Raw genomic sequence first — 15,765 nt, 5'->3', positions numbered from 1 at the left:
GACAAGTGGTAATTTACTTGTGGTTTTCATTTATGTTGATGACCTGCTTGTGACCAGAAATAACGAGATGTTAGTGGGTGCTTTCAAGTCTGAAATTCTCAAAGCCTTTGAGATGACATATCTTAGTTTGATGTCTTATATTCTGGGAATGGAAGTGCAACAAAAAAGTGATGGAATTATTATACATCAAAGGAAGTATGCAAAAGAGATTCTTAAGAAGTTTCAGATGGAAGATTGCAAGAGAACAGACACACCAATGAATCAAAAGGAGAAATTCAGCAAAGAGGATGGAGCTGAAAAGATAGATGAAAATAAATACAAAAGCTTGATTGGTTGCTTGATTAATCTTACATCCACCAGACCTGGCATAATGTTTTCTGTAAGTTCTCTCTAAAGATTTATGCATTGTGCCAGTGATATACATTTTTAAGCTGCAAAAAGAATCTTGAGATTTGTTAGAGGAACAACAGAGTATGGCATCAAGTATACATGTTCTCACAGTCCCAAGCTTACTGGATTTTCTGATAGTGATTGGGCTGGATCTATTGATGATATGAGAAGCACAACAGGTTTCTGTTTCACTTTTGGATCAGGAATGTTTTCATGGTGTTCAAAGAAACAGGTTGTTATAGCTCAGAGTACTGCAGAAGCAGAGTATGTTGCAGCAAATGCCTCGTTAAATCAAGCAGTTTGGATCAGAAAATTACTTACTGATCTACATATGGAGCAAAAGGAACCAATATGGAGCAAAAGGAACCAACAGAGATTTTTGTTGATAATCAAGCTGCTATTGCTATCTCAAAGGATTTTGTCTTTCATGGCAAAACCAAGCATTTCAATATCAAGTTGTATCATCTAAGAGAAGAACAGAAGAATGGAAAGATAAAGTTGGTGTACTGCAAAACAAATGATCAAATTGCTGATGTATTCACCAAAGCTTTACCAAAAGCAAGGTTTAAATATCTGAGAAACAAACTAGGTGTTTGCAGGAACTAAGGCAAGGAGGAGATTTGTTAGAAAGTGCCTTAGTCAAAGATGTTGCGCAAGGTGGTCAAGTAATTACGTAATCTATTTTGGTATGACGTGCATGTGGAAAGCAAGGGACTATGTTTAGACATCTGTAATATTATGTGGGTTGTGTTTTGGGAAGCCTTTGTTTCTAGGAAACCTTTAGATTATGTACTAAACTGTTGAAAAGTTACAGTGTGTGTAAAATATCATAAAAATCTTTATAAAACTACATTCACCCAGTAAACCAGCTGAGATTCCACACGCTTTCTTTTTGGTTTCCGAAACATTTTCTTCGGCCACCAAATCATAATTGCATTAATAAGGCCTTCGTTTTCTTCATCTTCCCCAAATCCTCCAACAATAAAAAAGATATGGAGACCATGTCGAGAAGCCTACGCAAGAGCTTAGGAGAGGTGTTAACGAGCAGTAGTAACCATTTTTCAAGGAGAAGCGGTTCAATTGATGATCATGACGAGGAAGCTCTTACACGGGCTGCTCTTGAGAAACTTCCAACCTTCACTCGTCTTCGTACCACTATCATCCAACCTCATGAATTCGTCGACGTCACCAAGCTAGGCGTTGGTGATCGTCAGAAGTTCATCGACTCTGTCTTTAAAGTCACCGATGAAGATAACGAGAAGTTCTTGAAAAAGTTTAGGAACCGAATCGATAGGTATAACAAAAAGTTATTCTAGATTTCTGTAGGACTGTTTTTTAAGACATGCAACCTATCTTTTAGCAAAGTGTTACGATTCTGTATGTTTTATAAAAAACGTCAACGTAAAAGATGTTTTCGATAGAAAATCTCCAAATTATCATTAGCAGATTTTTTTTTTGCCTTCTTTTCAACAACATGCATCATGTGTTTGAAATTTTGAATCTTGGTAATGATATTACATCATTGTTACAATTAACTACGCTTCAGATTCTAGTTTATTTTTAACATACAAATTTACTACTTTGACAGGGTGGGGATAAAGCTACCGACCGTGGAAGTGAGATTCGAGAAATTGACCATAGAAGCGGATTGTCACATCGGGAAAAGAGCTCTTCCGACGTTACCTAATGTTGCCTTAAACATTGCAGAGAGAGAGGCCTTCGTTTATTTGGTTTAAACTTTGCTAAAACCACTAAACTCACTATTCTTAGAGAAGATTCTGGTATCATGAAACCCTCAAGGTAATTAACTCAATCTTAACTATTTCTGTTTTATTTCATTTTAATTTTGATTATTTTCATATGATGTATTGTTTTGGTGGGCTGTAGAATGACACTTTTATTAGGTCCACCATCATCAGGGAAAACAACTCTTTTGTTAGCGTTAGCTGGAAAGTGAACGTGAGGTCGAGAGTTCATAGAGTATGATTTTAAGTGAACAAAAAAAAAAGCTGGAAAACTGGACCCAAGCTTAAAGGTTAGATAAATGATAATTTATTACAGATTACAGATTAGAGAAATTAAGCTAGATTAATTTGTAAATTGATTAATGAAATGGACAGGTGACAGGGAGAGTAACATAGAATGGATATGGATTAGAATAGATTGTGCCACAGAAAACATCAGCTTACATAAGCCAAAACGATGTTCATATTGGTGTCATGATTGTCCAAGAGATTCTTGATTTTTCTGCTAGGTGCCAAGGCATTGGCACTAGATACGGTAGTTATCACTTTTTCTACTAGTTTAAAATCGAAATTAGTTAGACTCGAAATCAAATTAAGCTAAGTCAAGATTTATAATTGTGATGTTATTAGATTTGTTAAGTGAGTTGGTGAGGAGAGAGAAAGACGCAGGGATCTTGCCCGAACGAGAAGTAGATCTATTCATGAAGTCCATCGCAGCTGGGAATGTCAAGAGCAGTCTCATCACAGACTACACTCTCAAAGTAATGATCTCACTTTTAACCTAGATTTAATATCTCTAACGATATGGGGTGTAAGGTTACAATGTAATCACTTAGTTAGGGTTTAAATCAGTTCGTAGGGTAGCATATTGGTGTTTTATCTTTCATTATTTTAAACAACAAAAGAAAAACAGGAAACTTGGGTTAAGACTTTAGTAGTCTTTCGCTAACTGATATGGTAGTACACTCTTCTTTTGCCAAAATTTGTATGATTCGCTAAGAAGTAGAGCGATATAAAAAGACTTTTTTTAAAGAAACTCCGGTAGGGAAAATAGAAATAAATGCCCTTTTTTCAAAAAAAAAAAAAAAAAAAATAGAAATAAATCATTAACAAAAAATAAATAATCTTAGATAAATGTGTTTCATCCAAAAGTACCAACTCACACAATCAGTGGATCTTAGTGATGTCTTGAGATTTTGCATGGCTTTAAGCATCATTTCCATACTCATTTAGATCATCTAAGATGCATTTAAAGTTTTATTAGGTACATAGCATATGCATGTGTAGTATGTTAGGTTTGGAAAAGCTCAAGTTGAAATATGGAGAATTTAATGGGCAAGCATAAAGAAAAGTGCAAATGAGGTTTCGACCGGGCAAGCATAAAGAAAGGTGCAAATGAGGTTTCGACCGCTGACGAGTTCCGCGGACCAACCCGTCCGCAAATTATGGGCAGTGTGGTCGAGTCTGACATGATCTAAAAGAATGATTAACCCCGGTTTCTTAGCCGGAGTTCTTAACTCATGATTTGACATTTTTTGTTTACACTTTTCAGCTAAGAGATGGCTCTTAGAGCATGATTAATGGAAAGTTATTAAGGTGGAGTTCTTAGCGGAATATAAGCTCTTAACTTTTAACTAAAAAAGCTAAGAACCGGCTCTTAAATATCTTATCTAAGAGCCGGTTCTTAGCTTTTTTAGTTAAAACTTAATAGACGGTTTCTTATATTCCGCTAAGAACTCCACTCTAAGAACCCCCTCCCCCCATTAATCATGTTTTTATTTTTCTTATTTAATAGACAGTTCTTAGTTTTTTTTAGTTAAAATCTAAGAAAAACTAAGAACCGTCCGTCTCTTACCCGAATCTAAGAACCCCAGTTAAGATGCTAGGATTAATCATGACCTAAGTTTCCACCAAACAAGCCCAATAGTTTCACAATTAAACAATATAGTCTATTTTGCTTGGCAATTTTGGGTAACTACCTTTTTCAAAAAAAAATCTTTGGGTAACTATTGATCTTTTTCTATTTTAGATATTAGGGCTTGACATATGCAAAGATACGATGGTCGGAGACGAAATGACACGACGAATTTCAGGTGGTCAAAAGAAAAGAGTTACAACAGGTCTAGTTTTCCCCATTTTTCACCTACACTTAACTCCATGAGCCACCACAACACGATTACATTTTTTTTTATCCTAAAAATAAACAGGAGAAATGATAGTGGGACCAACAAAGACATTGTTCATGGACGAGATATCGACAGGTCTAGAGAGTTCAACAACATACCAAATAGTGAAATGCCTTCAAGAAGTTGTTCGGTTCACGGACGCAACGGTTTTAATGTCATTGTTACAACCAGATCCTGAAACGTTTGAGCTATTTGACGACATCATTCTATTGTCAGAAGGCCAGATCGTGTACCAAGGTCCACGTGACCATGTTCTTTCCTTCTTTGAGGCTTGTGGTTTCAAGTATCCCGACCGGAAAGGCACCGCCGATTTCTTGCAAGAGGTATATCTATGCCTAATATAAGGGTATCCTTTATTTTTTTACTCATGTTAAAAATGACTATTATTTTTACCCTTAATTAATATATTATAGTATTATTTATTTTTTCTAATTAATGAATCAAGTAAATATGGGTATTGGAAAATATGTAAAATAGATGTATTGAAAATATAAAACAATATTTATTTTATAACAAATTTTAATGTTTTAAACGATAAATTAAAGAAATAATATCATTGACCACTGACCAGGAATTGATGGTTTAATCGAATTTTGTCTACAATGTAATTAAATGTGAAGTAATGCTCAAGAATGAAATATCTATAAATGATTTATGTAGCCCATTACAACATGAAACTACTGTAATGACTACTGAGTATTTTCTGTGTTGTCATGTATTTTTCAAAAACCTGAGGTGACAAAATCGTAAATGAGCGGAAACGTTTAAAAAAAAAAACAAATAGTATGTTAGTAGGTTATTTTAAATTATTTTGACACACTTGCCTTGGTAAACAGGTAACTTCAAGGAAAGACCAAGAACAGTATTGGGCAGACACGACAAAACCGTACATACACATACCTGTCTCCGAATTCTCCAAACAGTCCAAAACCTTCCATGTCGGTGCCAATCTTGAAAACGAACTATCCGTCCCTTACGACAGATTCAAATCACATCCAGCTTCTCTCGTATTCAACAAACACTCTGTCCCCAAATCTGACCTCTTCAAGATCTGTTGGGACAGAGAACTGCTTCTCATAAAGTGCAACGCTAACGCTTTCTTCTACGTTTTCAAGACCGTTCAGATCATTATAATGGCCTTGATCACGTCAAGGGTGAACCTGAGGACGGGTGTGGGCACAAAGGACGAGAATGACGGAGCCGTCTACATCGGTGCATTGATATTCTCTATGATTGCTAACATGTTCAATGGATTCGCGGAGCTTTCTTTGATGATTCAAAGACTTCTCGTGTTCTACAAGCAACGAGACCTTTTGTTTCACCCTCCTTGGACCTTCACTCTCCCAGAATTTCTCTTGAGCATTCCTGTCACCATCTTTGAATCAGTTGTTTGGGTCAGCATCACGTATTACTTGATCGGATTTGCTCCAGAATTCATCAGGTGATTACGATTATTGAACCAGCAAATTCAACTTGTTATATCGTTTGAATCACCTAGTATGAGTCAAAGGGGTTATAGGTTCCATTCTCGTTGGGAGGGTCTGCTCTTCTAAGAAGAGTCAAAAGTTTGAGTTCATTAATTCATGAAACTAACATGTCTTGAAGATTTTGGACTTTTAGTGTTCAAGGCATCCTAACTTCATGGTTATGAAAATTAAGCCTCTAAACCTTTTGTGTGTTTATGGCAGATACGTGAAGCATTTACTGGTGATATTTCTTACACAACAAATGGCTGGTAGTATTTTTAGATTCACTGCGGCAACTTGCAGATCTATGATACTTGCTAATACAGGAGGATCTCTAGTTATTCTACTCCTAGGAGGGTTCATTATTCCCAGAGGTTATATATATATATACTTTACATCAAAAACACTATCAAACTGATCAATAAATGTGCATGTATTGAAAGATAAATTATTAACTACTTAATTATGCTAACAGGTGAGATTCCTATATGGTGGAAATGGGCTTATTGGGTTTCACCTATGGCTTACACTTATGATGCTTTAACTGTTAATGAGATGCTTGCTCCTAGATGGATGAATCAACAGGTAACTCCAATAGTTTCAAGCTTGTAATATCAAATGATTAGTGTAACATAACTGGCTAATGTTTTAAATTTCCTTGCAGTCTTCTGATAACTCCACGAAGTTAGGGTTGGCTGTTCTTGAGATGTTCGATGCATTCACGGATCCAAACTGGCACTGGATCGGTTTAGGAGGCATCCTTGGGTTTAAGATTCTGTTTAACATCCTAGTCACCCTGGCTCTTGCATTCCTAAACCGTATGGTTCACCTATATACATTGTTTGTTCTCAACATATATGTATTCTTAAGAATCTAATATCTACAATAACTTGAGACCTAAATGTAGAATATAAAATACATAGAAAAATATACTCATAGCCAGTTTCCTTGGTATGTCAGCACTTGAGAAGCCGCAAGCCATCGTTACTAAAGAGAAAACAGAGGAAAACAGAGCAGCCAGGGGCTCAGAAAGTGAAAGCAGTTACGCGAAAAGAGGAATGGTTCTGCCTTTTACTCCTTACACAATGTCCTTTGACAATGTCAACTACTACGTAGACATGCCTAAGGTAACACCAAATCCAAATCCTTCTTGAAACTGCAAATAACAATGTTATATAACCATCAAAAAAAAAAAAGGAAATGAAAGAACAAGAAGGTGCCAAGGTTAAGCTTCAGCTTCTAAGGGAAGTGACAGGGGTGTTTAGGCCAGGAGTGTTAACAGCTCTTATGGGAGTAAGTGGAGCTAGTAAAACCACTTTAATGGATGTTTTGGCTGGTAGAAAGACCGGTGGTTACATCGATGGAGACATTAGAATCTCTGATTTCCCTAAAAGACAAGAAACTTTTGCAAGAATCTCAGGTTACTGTGAACAGAACCATATCCATTCGCCGCAAGTCATGGTCAGAGAAATCACCAAAGATGAGAAAATGGTACTGCTTCCTCTCCCAACTTAAACAACATTAGAGATCATTAGACTAATCTAAATACAAACTTTTGTAGAGATTTGTGGACCAAGTGATGGAGTTAGTAGAGCTAAAGAGCCTCAAAGACGCGATAGTAGGGCTCCCAGGGATCACAGGGCTATCAACAGAACAGAGGAAGAGACTTACCATCGCAGTGGAGCTAGTGGCGAATCCATCCATAATCTTCATGGATGAGCCAACTTCAGGGCTTGATGCTAGGGCTGCAGCTATTGTGATGAGGACGGTAAGGAACACAGTTGACACAGGTGGAACTGTTGTCTGCACAATCAATCCACCAGCCTAGCATTGATATCTTTGAAGCTTTTGATGAGCTTCTGCTTATGAAAAGAGGTGGACAAGTGATTTATGCTGGTCCTTTAGGTCAAAACTCCCACAAGATTATTGAATATTTCCAGGTTAGATTCTTAATTTTTTTGGGTAGGAAGATAACATTGAAAATAAGATCTTCCTCATCACTATTCTCTTAAGAAACTACAGGCAATTCATGGAGTTCAAGAAATTAAAGAGAAGTATAATCCGGCGACATGGATGCTAGAAGTGAGCTCAATGGCTGCAGAAGCTAAGCTTGAGATAGATTTTGCTGAGCATTACAAAACATCACTATTATATGAGTAAGTCAAACATAAGATTCAAAAGTCAAATGATTCCAAGAGTTTACACTGATTATTAGAACTTATCTTGGTGTAGACAAAACAAAAAGCTTGTTAAGGAACTAAGCACACCACCACAAGGAGAAAAAGAGCTATACTTCTCTACGCAGTTCTCACAGTCTTTGTTAGGACAATTCAAGTCTTGTCTCTGGAAACAGTGGATAACTTACTGGAGAACTCCAGATTACAATCTAGCCAGATTTTTCTTTACATTGGTTGCAGCTCTCATGGTCGGATCAATTTTCTGGAAAGTTGGCACAAAAAGGTTTGTTCAAAGGATCTGAACTGAACCGTACTTACATAAACCCTAAACAACTTTTTGTATGGACAGGGACAATGCGAATGATCTTACAAAGGTTATTGGAGCGATGTATGCAGCTGTCTTATTCGTGGGAGTAAATAACTCCACATCTGTCCAACCGCTCGTAGCCGTCGAACGAACTGTTTTCTATCGAGAAGGAGCTGCTAAAATGTACTCTGCTTTACCCTATGCCCTAGCACAGGTGAGACTAGACTATAACTTGTTCTACAAGAAAACTTTTACGGCTACTAATCAACTTAAAATTTTTAAATGGTCTCAGGTGGTCTGTGAAGTGCCGTATGTACTGTTCCAAACTGGTGTAGCCAAAGCGTAACAAAACCTCTGCTTCGTTGATTCTCTGAATACCCGAAGGAAAAGTTCTTCTCTAAGATCAAACCTGATCGAAAAGGAAGTTTCAGCTGTAAAGCTCTGAATATTTCATAAAAATCTGAATGTTTACAAAGAAAGAAGCAAACTTAAGAGATCCCATCACAAACGATCGGGTCAAGCCACAACCCTTCTTCATATAAAGGAACATGACTTATTCAATTAACTAGAATTCAAAATAAAAGAATAAGAAATAAAACCAACTTCCTCCTAAAGATGCGCTGCATCAGGTCTTCGGGGGGGGGGGGGGTATGAAAAGATTCGCCTCTGAATCTGCAGTGTCTGTGTCACCTTTGAAAGGACTGAGATGCTTGATGTTGAAGACATTTGCTGTTCGAATATGCTGAGGTAAGTCTACCCTGTAGGCATTTGGGTTAATGCGTTCAATCACCTTCACTGGACCGATCTTACGCGACTTCAACTTGTTGTACTCATGAATAGGTAAACGGTCCTTTGTAAGCATTACCCAAACCAAATCACCAGACTCCAAAATGAGTTCGCGTCTATGCTTATCTGCAGCCTCCTTATACTTTGCTGCTGAATTTTCCAGGTTATGGCCTTAGAATGTACCTCATGCAATGATGTCACGAAATCTAGTGCCGTCCCATGCAGTCTAGTGGTGTCAGGCAGTGTTGTTAACGCTAGGGGATCACGCGGAATGTTCCCATACACTACTTGAAAAGGACTGAAACCCAAGCTGCGGTTGTTGGCATGGTTATGGGCAAATTCAGCTTGTGGAAGCTTTGTTTCCCATGACCTGACATTGTCGCCTACTAAGCTCTGTAACATATTACCCAACGCACGATTTATGACACGCATGATTTACGACTTCAGTCTGTCCATCCGTCTGAGGGTGATAGGCAGTGCTCATATCCAAGCTAGTCCCAAGAGCTTCCAAAGAGATCTCCAAAAATGACTGAGGAATCGTGTATCTCTATCAGAAACTATCAACGTTGGTAGGCCGTGTAGCCGGTAGACTTCCTTGAAGAACAACTGAGCCTAGGTCTGAGCATCTGTCGTCTTCTTACATGCTACAAAGTGAAACATTTTCGAAAATTTGTCAACAATGAAAAATATCGAGTCATTTCCTCTCTGTGTCCGAGGTAACCCCAGAATGAAATCCATACTCAAATCTGTCCAAGGCTGTGTTGGCACGGGTAGAGGCAGATACAACCCTGCATTGGAAGCACGGATCTTAGCAAGCTGACATGATCGACATCGCTCCACGAACCTCTCAACATCCTTCCTCAACGTCGGCCAAAAATAGGATTGTGAAACCAGCTGCAGCGTTCTGTTTCGTCCCACATGACCCTCGGCGTGAAGTTCCTCAATGATCCGTAGCCTCAGACTTCTCTCTGAACACAAATCTGATTCGCTTTGAACAGAAAACCATCCTGAAGTGAGAAATCTGATCGCAACCCCAACTGAACATCTCGCAGAACAGAAGCAAAGTAAGGATCCGTGATGTAAAGGTCTGCAAAAGAAGCAAAACCTGGTACCGTGGTGTGCAAGTTCGTGACAAGGCTGTGTCTCCTACTCAACGCATCAGAAACCTTATTCAACTTTCCAGACTGATGTCGAATAGAGAAAGTAAATTGCTGCAGGAAGGCAACCCAAGAAGCATGTCTTGCAGAAACTTTAACTTGGCTGTCCAAATGCTTCAAAGCATCATGATCTGTATAAAAGATGAACTCATGATGAAACAGATAGTGCCTCCAGTATTTAATGGCCTGAATGATCGCGTAGAACTCCACATCGTATGTGCTATACCTGCTGCGTGCTCCAGCCAGCTTTTCACTATAAAAAGCCACGGGTTTAGTGTGTTGACTCAAGACTGCTCCAATCCCAAGCTTAGATGCGTCATAGTGAAGCTCAAATGGCAGCGAAAAGTCTGGTAGGATCAATACCGGAGCCGTAGTCAGCTTCTCCTTGATCAACAGAAACGCTTCCTCCGCATGTTTAGACCAAACAAATGATCCCTCTTTCATGCAGTCGGTAATGGGTGACATGATAGCACTGAAATGGTGAACAAAGCGCCTATAGAATGATGCCAAACCATGGAAGCTTCGCACCTCGCTTACTGTTTTTTGTTGCGGCCAAGAGCGTATGGCGTCGACCTTACTCATATCCATCGAGAGGCCCTTGGATGAGATTATGTAACCGAGGAAGAGCACCTGATCCACTGCAAACTCGCACTTCTGACTCGCCACAAACAAATGTTCTTTACGCAAAACCTCTAACACCTGCCATAAGTGCTCGCTGTGTTCCTCAATGCCAGTACTGAACACCAGAGTATTGGCGAAATATACCACCAACGATCGGGTCAAGCCACAACTCACGTTTCCTCAAATAAAGGAACATGACTTATTCAATTAACTAGAATTCAAAATAAAAGAATCTTATTATATAAAGCTTGGTTCTTCAAAGTTGCTAATTAATATGATCGCGACACATGCCAATTATATATTTAAGATTGTGACATGTGTTAATATATCTCATAATTAAAAATATATATACTATGATATTAACAAAAATAAATTATATTAAAAAGTAATTATAAATATTATTTAATAGTAATTTTTATTTTTTAAAATTCTAATAAAAAATAATTGCAAAAGATTATTTGATAATATTGTGACATGTATTTGTCTGTATAAGACAAAATATATAAATAATTTAACATAATTGTTTATATTAAAACTAAAATAGTTGTATAAAAATATAAAAGAAAAAGTAATTATCAAATAATTAGTTTCCATTTTAAAAGTCTAAATAAAATAAAAATATAAAATTAATTTTATTTTTCTTATAATTAATTAACTTTACTTTTTAATAATTTTGTGTTAAAAAAATATAAACCAAAATTAACGTCAAATATTTCATCTCATATGACATGTGTCAACTAAAAAAATTAGATTGTGAATGATAAAAAAATGATAAACATGACCAGAGAGAATTGTAAAATTTTATTTAATAGTAATTTTTACTTAAAAATGATAAACATGATGGTAAAATTATTTAATTAACAAGAAAAATTGTAAGAATATTAATGATATTGAAAAAACGAATTTTGAAATTGAAAACTTTAAAAAAAAATTATATTAAATAGAAATAATTTTTTAATAGAAATTTTATTTTCCTAAATCCTAGACAAAATATAATTGTAAAAGATTATATAATATTAATTTCCTTTTCTAATATTCTAAAAACTGTAAAAGAATATTTGATAGTTGTTTTTGTTTTTTATATAAAAAAATCCTAAACAAAAGAAATTTGTATCATATTTTTAAGTCCTAACCAAAAGAGAATTGTAAAAATTTATTTGATATTATTTTTAAGAGAGTATTTTATGATGAACATGATACTACAAATTCTTTAATTAACAAAAATATAAAATTAGTATTAATACGAATTTTAAAATTATATATTAATAACTAAAAATAATTATTTGTAGCAGTTTATTTTTTTATTAGAATTAAAAAAAGATGATTTGATAATATTGTGACATGTATTTGTTTGTATAAGACAAAATATATAAATAATTTAACAAAACTTTTCTATTAAAACTAAACTGTATAAAAATACAAAAGAAAAACTAATTATCAAATAATTAGTTTCCCTTTTAAAAGTCTAAATAAAATAAAAGTAAAAATTAATCTTATTTTTCTTATAATTAACTAACTTTACTTTTTAATAATTTTGTGTTAAAAATAAATAAACCAAAATTAACTTCAGATTTTTCACCAGATATGATTGTGAAATGTGTCAACTAAAAAAATTAGGTTGTGATTGATAAAAAAAATGATAAACATGACGAGAGATAATTGAATTTTTTTATTTAATAGTAATTTACTTAAAAAAATGAAAAACATGATAGTAAAATTATTTAATTAACAAGAAAAATTGTAAAAATATTAATGATATTGAAAAAAAGAATTTCGAAATTGAAAACTTTAAAAAAAATTATATTAAATGGAAATTTTATTTTTCTAAATCCTAGACAAAATATAATTGTAAAAGATTATATAATATTAATTTCCTTTTCTAATATTATAAAAACTGTAAAAGAATATTTGATAGTTGTTTTTTTTTTTATAAAAAATCCTAAACAAAAGAAATTTATATCATATTTTTAAGTCCTAACCAAAAGAGAATTGTAAAACTTTATTTGGTAATATTTTTAAGAGAGTATTTGATGATGAACATGATACTAAAAATTCTTTAATTAACAAAAAATATAAAATTAGTATTAATACGAATTTTAAAACTATATATTAATAACTAAAAATAATTATTTGATAGCAATTTTTTTTTCTGAAATTCTATAGAGAAGTAATCGTTATATATTACAGTAATTTTCCTTTTCTAAAATCTTAAACAAAATTGTAAAAAAGTATTTAATTTATTTTTTTATTTTTTTATTGTAAATAGAAAGAGATTTATAAAATTAAATATTTTCCTTTTTAAAAAATCCTAGCAAAATAAAACTCTAAAGACTTATTTAATAAAACATTAAATTAGTACATAAAAAATGTATAATGTTGTCATTAACTCGATTTGTGTATTTGACTTTCATTTCTTTTTACTTTTCATTCAATTTCTTATTTCAGGTTGTGTTTAGTTTAAACGTTTAGGTATAGTATTTTTTCTAATCCTATGTACAAAGCTTATAACAATTCATATATGCACCATGATTATAAAATACAAATATTAACTTGAACTTATACGTGAAAATGAGTTTTAATTATAAAATAAATCTCAAACAACATATGCAAAAAACATTCATAAAACTATAATAAAATGATTTATTCTTTTATGATTTTTATTAAATTAAAACATCAAACAAGACCCGTTGCTCATATCTTGTAAGAATTAAAACCAACTTCCTCCTAAAGATGCGCTGCATCACAAACTACATATTATAAGTTGATTGTATACACAATGTTGTGTTTCGAATGGACCGTGGTCAAATTCTTTTGATTTTTCTTCGTATCATTTGTCTCCATCTTCTACTTTACATACTACGGGATGATGGCTGTCGCCATCACCCCGAATCAGCAAGTCACAGCTGTTTTCGCTGGAGCTTTCTACGGTCTTTTCAACCTATTTTCCGGTTTCCTCATCCCTAGACCAGTTAGTTTTCTTTTACTTTTCTTGCAAGAAGCGGGTTTGACCCTAAGGGTTTTGTTTAACTAGTTATAAGTTGTTTTACTTTTTTTTTACCGCAGAGAATCCCGAAATGGTGGGTATGGTACTATTGGATCTGTCCAGTAGCTTGGACTGTGTATGGATTGATTGTTTCACAATATGGTGACGTAGAAGACACGATTAAATTAGTTCCGGGTACGATGGAAGATCCGACAATAAAATGGTACATTCAGAATCATTACGGGTATGACCCGAGTTTTATGAGCTCAATTGCTGCTGTGTTAGTGGGCTTCACTGTCTTTTTCGCTTTCATGTTTGCCTTCGGCATCAAAATGTTAAACTTCCAACAGAGATAGAGTGTTCGAAATTCAAACGGGTTTATATGATTTTTATGGACTGTAGGTTTTTTTTTTTTGACTGAACGCATCTGTAGATTTTATTTTTATTTTAAACTCTGATGGGAGACAAAGAGAAAAGACATTATGACTAGGATAACACTCCTTCAGCTTCATATTACGAATTATTGCTAACTCTGTTTAGTACGTGTGCCAGTGACTTTTACTTCCTATTCTACTTCGCTTTCTATAACAATTTCATTGTTTTGGATTTTATGATTCATATTTAGGGTATACAGGTTTGTCTTACTTAATCTTGCTTTTATGATACACGAGGACTCGAGTAGAAAATCAGATTATGGTCAAAAATGATATTGAGATGAAACCAGGATTAAGATAGGGAAGAAAGACGAGTTTAGAATGGGCGTCTGAAGTTGTATAAACATTTTGAAGTAAGTCCAAAACTTATAAAGAAGTGTTAGAATCTAGGAGATCATAGCTTAAGAATCTCAAAATGACCACACTTCCAATATCTTTAGGCTCTCTTCTCTGTGGATGTGATAGAAAGTGACAGGTGCCGCTTTTGGTGTCTTCCTGTTAAAAAACCTTCTCGGATAAGGCAACCAGATCCAATAGCATCAGAAAAGAAAGATGAGATAAAGAACGAATACGAGTCAAAGAAATACACATGCCTAGAGAAGAAGAGCATAAGGTTGGCGAGTAGAAAAAGAAAGATGGTAAAATAGAAAGTTGTTATAAACGGTGGAAGCTAATATTCGAAGGTCCATATTCTTATGTCTTTGTATTTCCTACCCTATATTGTATTAGAGTTTCATATTTATGTAATTCCTTATATAAAGGGTTACTTATTGTCTAATAAAGATACAAATTTTTCTCTTATTTTCATAACACGTTATCAGCACGATAGCCTCTAGCGCTAAGCCCTTACGAAATATTCTTCAACTCAGCCGAAAATCAAAAAACCCTAAACGCAAAGGAATCTGTCTCGCAACTTTAAAGAGGCTGTTCTCTCAAACCATGAGGACCCAGAAAAAGATCAAATATCAAATCGAAGCCCTCGCCGAGACGAATCCGTCAGTGCAAACCGCTTGTCGATCTGACCACCGACGCGCCCTCGCGCACAGATTTAGTGCGCGCCGATTTGATTTGGAAACCAAATCCGATTCCAACAAGGATTTTCTAGTCGAACTCAACTCCTATGCAAGATAAGTTTATCATACCTTAGTTGATTCATGTTATCTCATTGGCGTTCATGTTATCTAATGCTCCTCGTGTTGTTTCATGAGCGGGAATTAAAATCTAATATCAACAAGGAGTTCAAGCCGAGAGGAGTTTCTGCCCGTGCGATCAAACTCTCTTATCCATCCAGATCAAAAGGAGTTCATAGGCGTTCCCGATCCATCTCAGCTCAGCCTACAGACGATATCAATCCGATCCTAGCTCAGACGAACTCAGCCTCAGCTCGCATCCCGGACAGCTCGCGTTCCCGACAGCAAGCATCCCGTTCGCGACAACTCCAGCTCACGGACAGCTCGCGACCTCAGCCTCAATCCGTTTGCGATCCGATAGCAGTCAGCTCGCGTCCCGTTCT

At 35.2% G+C, this 15,765-nt stretch overlaps 1 pseudogene; it reads left to right on the top strand.

Moving 5' to 3' along the window:
- The first annotated feature begins 1,382 nt into the window (after nucleotides 1-1,382).
- On the top strand, nucleotides 1,383-14,174 carry LOC106292927 (annotated as a pseudogene).
- Nucleotides 14,175-15,765: the final 1,591 nt, after the last annotated feature.

The sequence above is a fragment of the Brassica oleracea genome, chromosome C1, assembly GCF_000695525.1.
Source record: "Brassica oleracea var. oleracea cultivar TO1000 chromosome C1, BOL, whole genome shotgun sequence".
Taxonomy (NCBI): Eukaryota; Viridiplantae; Streptophyta; class Magnoliopsida; order Brassicales; family Brassicaceae; genus Brassica; species Brassica oleracea.
This window is presented reverse-complemented; position numbering and strand designations above follow the sequence as displayed.